Source organism: Hyperoodon ampullatus (genome assembly GCF_949752795.1).
Source record: "Hyperoodon ampullatus genome assembly, chromosome: 6".
Taxonomy (NCBI): Eukaryota; Metazoa; Chordata; class Mammalia; order Artiodactyla; family Ziphiidae; genus Hyperoodon; species Hyperoodon ampullatus.
The window spans coordinates 30,365,353-30,372,417 of NC_136919.1; the positions used below are offsets into that span (position 1 = coordinate 30,365,353).

The following is a 7,065-nucleotide window of genomic DNA, read 5'->3' on the forward strand; positions in this document are numbered from 1 at the left end:
GTTTAGTTTTGCATTGTTTGTTACTCAATTACAATCCTACATACAACTGAAACACCAATGGCATGCTCCAATGGTATCAGAGAGAGATGGTCTAAAAGGCCTTGCTATTCATGTGCTTATAGACAAGTAGTATCAGCAGCATCTGGAGACATGTTAATAAATTCAGATCTTAGAACTCACTTCAGAACCACTGAATGAGAATTTTTTTCAAAGATTTCCCATGTGACTCATCTGTATACTAAAATTTGGAAACACTCCCCTAGATGGGTGGTTCTCTTCCTAAGTTGCACAATAGAAACATCTGGAGAGCATTATTTTAAAAGATGCCTTATTCCCACTCCTTAGAAAACTTGCATAATTTTGGGAGGGCAATAACCATGCAAATAAAAAAGGGGGGATGTAAATCAGAAAATGTAGATTTGAATAGTAGTTTGTCCACTTATTGTGTTTTAAAATACTTTTACTTCTATTAACTTTATTTTCCTCAAAGAATTATAGTGATGATAAAATAAGTAATATGTGTGAGCTTATTCATAAATTGTAAAACCCTAAACCAATGTTATTGTTAATGACTGGAATGGTATAAAATCAAATATCTCCAAAATAATGATATTCAAAGTAAGTCTGTGGGTCAACTGAATCAGAAATAACAAATGTTTATTAAAATGCAAATAGTTCTTCCCTGGCTCAGAACTTGTGCATCACAATCTCAGGATATAGAATACAGAAGTCTGTATTTTTAATAAACTACCAATGTAATTATTGCATGTCTTCTATCCCTAACTTATGAGCTAGAAGAGGAATTTGAAAAGCTAAACTGAGTTGTAAACCCACTCCAGCTAGTACTGACACACTTGTTGCCCTACCTCCAATTATCTCTTACTTTGTATGATAATACTACATAGACTCCTTAAACCCACATCTCTTCTGGATTACTCCAGGTATGAAAAAGTAAAATGGAAAGGACCAATTGGACAGAGATTGAGTTCATTCTACAGGGACTTTCTGAGCACCCAAGAGCCGAAAAACTCCTTTTTGTGATGTGCTTGGTGAGGTACCTGGTAATCCTCCTGGGGAACAGCACCTTGATCATCCTCACTCTCCTGGATTCCTGCCTTCACACCCCTATGTACTTCTTCCTTGGTAATCTTTCCTCCCTTGACATTTGGAACACATCCTCCTTTATCCCCTCATCACTGATACACTTTCTATCAGAGAAAAAAACCATCTCCTTCACTAGATGTGTTGTTCAGATGTCTGTCTCTTACACTATGGGGTCTACAGAGTGTGTGCTCCTAGCAGTGATGGCATATAACTATTATGTAGGCATCTGCATCCCTTTGAGATACACCATCATCATGAGCAAGGCACTTTGTATTCAGATGGCAGCTCTCTCCTGGGGATTGGGCTTTCTCAACTCATTGACAGAAACAATTCTGGCAATACGGTTGCCCTTCTGTGGAAAAAATGTCATCAATCATTTTGTTTTTGAAATATTGGCTTTTGTCAAGCTGGCTTGCACAGATATTTCCTTGAATGTGATTACTAAAATGTTGAGCGATGTAATATTTTTGTTTGCTCCATTACTGTTGGTATCTCCTACATTTTCATCCTTTCTACTGTACTAAGAATCAGTTCAGCTGGGGGAAGAAAAAAGGCTTTTTCCACCTGCTCAGCCCACATAACAGTGGTGACTGTGTTTTATGGGTCAATCCTCTTAATGTATATGAAGCCAAATTCCAAAGACTCTGCCTTTGACAAACTGATTGCCCTGTTCTATGGAGTAGTCACACTCATGCTCAATCCTATCAAGCTCAATGACTGAGGAATACAGAGGTGCATGGAGCTATGAGAAAATTGGCAGCTAGACTGGTTCTGGAGGAAAGGATGAGGAACTTACATCTTTGAGTTTATGCACAAAATAAGCTCTTATATTGGAGGCAAAGTTTTTAATATAAAAAGAACAAAGGAAATAAAGGTTATATGGAAAATCACAGAATTTAAGAGTTGGTACCACAATGTCCATTGCAGCACTATTTACAATAGCCAGGACATGGAAGCAACCTAAGTGTCCATCAACAGAGGAATGGATAAAGAAGATGTGGCACATATATACAATGGAATATTACTCAGCCATAAAAAGAAACGAAATTTAGTTATTTGTAGTGAGGTGGATGGACCTACAGTGTATCATACAGAGTGAAGTCAGAAAAACAAATACCATATACTAACACATATATATGGAATCTTAAAAAAAAAAAAAAAAGGTTCTGAAGAACCTAGGGGCAGGACAGGAATAAAGACGCAGATGTAGAGAATGGACTTGAGGACACAGGGAGGGGGAAGGGGAAGCTGTGACAAAGTGAGAGAGTGGCATGGATATATATACACTACCAAATGTAAAATAGCTAGTAGGAAGCAGCCACACAGCACAGGGAGATCAGCTCGGTGCTTTGTGACCATCTAGAGGGGTGGGATAGGGAAGGTGGGAGGGAGACACAAGAGGGAGAGGATATGGGGATATATGTATACGTATAGCTGACTCACTTGGTTATACAGCAGAAACTAACACATCATTGTAAAGCAATTATACTCCAATAAAGATGTTTTAAAAAAAGATAAGAGTTGGAAAGAAATTTCAAGGTAATAATCTAACTTTATCTTTTATGAAAATAAATTATAAAAATGTAGGGACAACTAGTCTAAGAAGTGACAGTAAACTTTTAGAAAGAAGAAAAATACTGAAATTAAGTTTTTCAAAAAAAATCCAGTGCTCATGTCTACTTAACAAGTAAAACGTATATTTTTCACTCCCCTTTTTGAGAGAACTATTTGAGTTCACGTTTTTTCTATTTATTATTGGTTTGTGTCTTACCCAACAACTTGATCTGGCACCAACCTAATTTTGCTGGTACATATTTTTCCTTCTTCTATCCATCCCCATGTATCTCCCACCCCCTTTGCACACACTCTGCTGCATTCACTATGTAGTTATCCAAATATATCATGTTCTTTCACACTTAAGGACAATAGTATATGTCACTTCATCCCCATTATATTTCTCCTATGGTGGCATCTTAGCCACCTAATCAAAGACAATTAAGTGTTATATTTTCTGGAATATCTATTTCAGAATTTGGACCTAGAGCATATTATGCTCAGTGAAATGAGTCAGGCAGAGAAAGAAAAATACTCTATGTTACCACTTCTATGTGGAGTCTCAAAAATAAAACAAATGAATGTATGTACCAAAACAGAACAGACTCACAGATATAGAGAACAAACTAGTGGTCACCAGTGAGGAGAGAGAAGTGGGGAGGAGCAAGATAGGGATATGGGATTAAGAGACACAAACTACTATGTATAAAATAAATAAGTAACAGGATATATTATGCAGAAGAGGGAAATAGATCCATTATTATGTATAACTTTAAATGGAGTATAATCTAAAAAATATTGAATCACAATGTTGTACACCTGAAACTAATAAATATTGTAAACCAACTATACTTCAATAAAAAATAAGGAGATAAGGATGTACTTGCATCCTTCACCCATGTGTTATAAGGATTTGCATGTACATGTATTCTGAGAGGTGGGAGTACTTAAGGACAGTGGTTCTACAATTAATCTCTTCTTATGACCTATAACCCCCCTCTAAAATGTATTTTTTTTTATTTTTTAAATTTAATTTTATTTTTTTCAGGTATGCGTATACATGTATTTATTCTTTTTCAAATTCTTTTCCCAATTAGGCTGTTACAGAATACTGAACAGAGTTCCCTGTGCTATACAGTAGGTCCTTGTTGATTACTGATTTTAAATATAGCAGTGTATACATGAAGTCCCAAACTCCCTAACTATCCCTCCCCTGTACCCTTCCCCACTGGTAACCATAAGTTCATTTTCTAAGTCTGTGAGTCAGTTTCTGTTTTGTAAATAAGTTCATTTGTATCTTTTTTTTAGATTCCGCATATAAGCAATATCATATGATATTTCTCTTTCTCTGACTTACTTCACTCACTATGACAATCTCTAGGTCCATCCATGTTGCTGCAAATGTCATTATTTCATTCTTTTTAATGGCTGAGTAATATTCCATTGTATATATGTACCACATTTCTTTATCCATTCTTCTGCCAGTGGACATTCAGCTTGCTTCCATGTCTCGGCTATTGTAAACAGCGCTGCAGTGAACATTGGGGTCCATGACATGTTTTTCCAGACCATGTTTTTCTCCAGGTGTATGCCCATGAGTGGAACTGCAGGATCATATGGTAGCTCTATTTATAGTTTCTTAAGGAATCTCCATACTGTCCTCCATAGTGGCTGCACCGAATTACAACCCCAGCAACAATGTAGAAGGGTTCCCTTCTCTCCACACCCTCTCCAGCATTTATTGATTGTGGATTTTTCTTTTTACATCTTTATTGGAGTATAATTGCTTTACAATGGTGTGTTAGTTTCTGCTTTATAACAAAGTGAATCAGTTATACATATACATACGTTCCCATATCTCTTCCCTCTTTTCTATACCCCAAAGATATATGCTTTTTTTACTCTGAGTCCCAGATTCACCTTCGTAATGCTAGGTGATAAATAAAGGCCCTCAAATCCCAATTACCCAGTAAATGATGATTGAGAAGCAGTTTTATGCTGTAAGGTCACGTTGTCTACTGGAAAGAATATCCATTTTTTGGTATGAAGTTGAGATTTTTACTGACATGCAGGTGTGGTTTAGTATTTCTATAAAAAGGTTCTACAAACAATAGAAAACTTCTAGCATGAAGTCGCAAGACGTTGAAAATATTACATCACAATGTATACGACTGCACCCTCCAGAGGCCCAGCCACAGAGAGGAGGAGGCGGCTATCAAGTTTGGAGGGAAACGGGCTTTGAGGTGGCGTGGCCTGCACTGTGGACAGGCAGAAGCTCAAAGCGCTACCCAGTGAGAGGGCCTGTGGCAAGTTTGTGCTGCAGAAACAGCCACACTGGCCTCCACTTCCTGTTTTCCCAGCTTCCACTGTTCCCAAACTTATCCCACCTGGGGGCCCACACCCACTAAAAGCTGTAGCTTCCGTCCACGCTGCTCCACTCAGGCCTCACTGAAACCCTTTTCTGAGTGGACCGGCTCGATGACAAGCCTCTGTCTTTGTGAAGAACATATGAACACACACTAGACATGATTTCTGTATGGATTAAGCCTGTCTTTGGCCAGCAGTGACCACAGGGCTAGGGTCCTTCATCCATATCCTCTCTGCTAACAGGTCCAGGTACTAGCTGTGTGACCTTGGGCAATTTAGTTAACTTTTGCATCTCAATATTCTCACCTATACCGTGGGGATTTTAATAGTCTCATTGTGGTGTTCTTGGGAGAAAACATTTTTAAATGCATATAAAGAATCTGGCATAAGGTAAATACTGTTTTGGTTTCCTTCATCTTCCACTGACTTCATTTTTTCAAGTTCTTCCACGTTTCTTTCCCCAGTTTTCACTCTTAAAAAAATACTTTTAAATTTTTATCAATCGAAACTGGTCAGTTATCTGGTTTCTTCTTACCCAACCAACATACAAATTTTCATCATACCTGATATGATATTGATGCCAAACTCTACTCACTTTGTAATGAAGAGCGTTATATCACTATAGCAAAGGCCAACGCCATATAAAACAAGGAACTCACAGGTTGACATTTTTTTTTAACGGCTATTTCAATTCATTTAGCTAAAAGTTAAATGAGTGTATGTGAGTGTGGGGGGTTGGGTCACAAATATTATGTCTAAAGTTACCACAGGAATTCATCAACAACAACAACAAAGTAATTAAAAGTTCTCAAAACAATTCCCCAAATATTCATGCACACATAACTATGAAAGTCAAAATTCTTTCCTGTTAGCTAAGGACTCATTGTTCCTCTTCATTTCCTTTTACACAAACCAAAATATGTATTCAAACAAGTAATAAAGTTTTCCAAATAGCACCCCCAGTGAGAGGCTCCAGGACAGGGACCATCTGTCTGTTCATGATTAGTGCTAGAAAAAGATTTGTAGACCAAACCAAAGAAAACTGAATTGGTGCCATGAGATAAACTGTTACAGAATCGCAACTTTGGTGACACCAGCCTACTTTATGTTCTGGATAAGAGTGCAAATCTGCTGCCTATTTTTCCTCATTGGACCAATAAGAAATGACACCAGTAGACATGTAGGCACTTACACTGAATCACAGACCAGGAATCTATATTCTGGCTAAATAAAACTTTATTCCCAGTAACATAAATTCTTGACCTATATATCCATATTTTTTGGATATTCAAATTACTTCCAGTTTCAAATTACTCTTTGGGTCATATTTTTCATTTTTCTCCTTTTTCTCAGTATATCAAAGACAATATCATCTGAGAATTTTTTAAATTCCTATCCTCTATAGGCTCTTCATAATAAGAAATGTTCTATCACCAGTTCAATATTCAACTCAGTTCACTGAACTGATATCCCCTTGGATTTGTGTTATTAGTACGTTTTCAGCAATTGCCTTAAATGGAAGGTCGACTTGCCTCCTAGGTTGCAACACACAGCAGATTGTTGCACTGGTCTTCTATTTGCAGCCCACTGCACAAAATTTTCTACGGCATTGATAAATTTCTGAAGGTGTTAACACTGAGGAGCCATAATGTCACAGGACTTTTCTGGAAAACACTGATAGCAAAGGTACTATTTCAAAATTGTTTTAAAAGCTTCTATTCATTAGAGCCAAATAAGATTGTTTACAAAGGGAGTATATTTTGGTTCTGCTAGTACAAAAGTAAGAGGAAAATGAATATTTGAGAATATGGAATATTTCATTTGCCCTTCAAGCCCAGGTGGAAACACTGCCCCATTGTGAAGACCCAGGAAATTCTCTAAAGAATCTTCTCTTGGCTCAGGAAGTCAATTTAAATATTTCTTCCTCTCAGGGACTCATGCAATTTTCTAAGCCATAACTTTAAATCGCTTCAGGGAAAAGATGTTAAAAACTTTTGAAAACTTCAAGAATAATGTCCTAAAGATTTAATTATATTAGAT

At 37.1% G+C, this 7,065-nt stretch overlaps 1 pseudogene across 1 annotated transcript; it reads left to right on the forward strand.

Moving 5' to 3' along the window:
* The first annotated feature begins 956 nt into the window (after nucleotides 1-956).
* On the forward strand, nucleotides 957-1,908 carry LOC307054114 (olfactory receptor 13D1-like; annotated as a pseudogene). The gene has a single exon. The product of its transcript is annotated as an olfactory receptor 13D1-like (transcript).
* The last annotated feature ends 5,157 nt before the right edge of the window (nucleotides 1,909-7,065 follow it).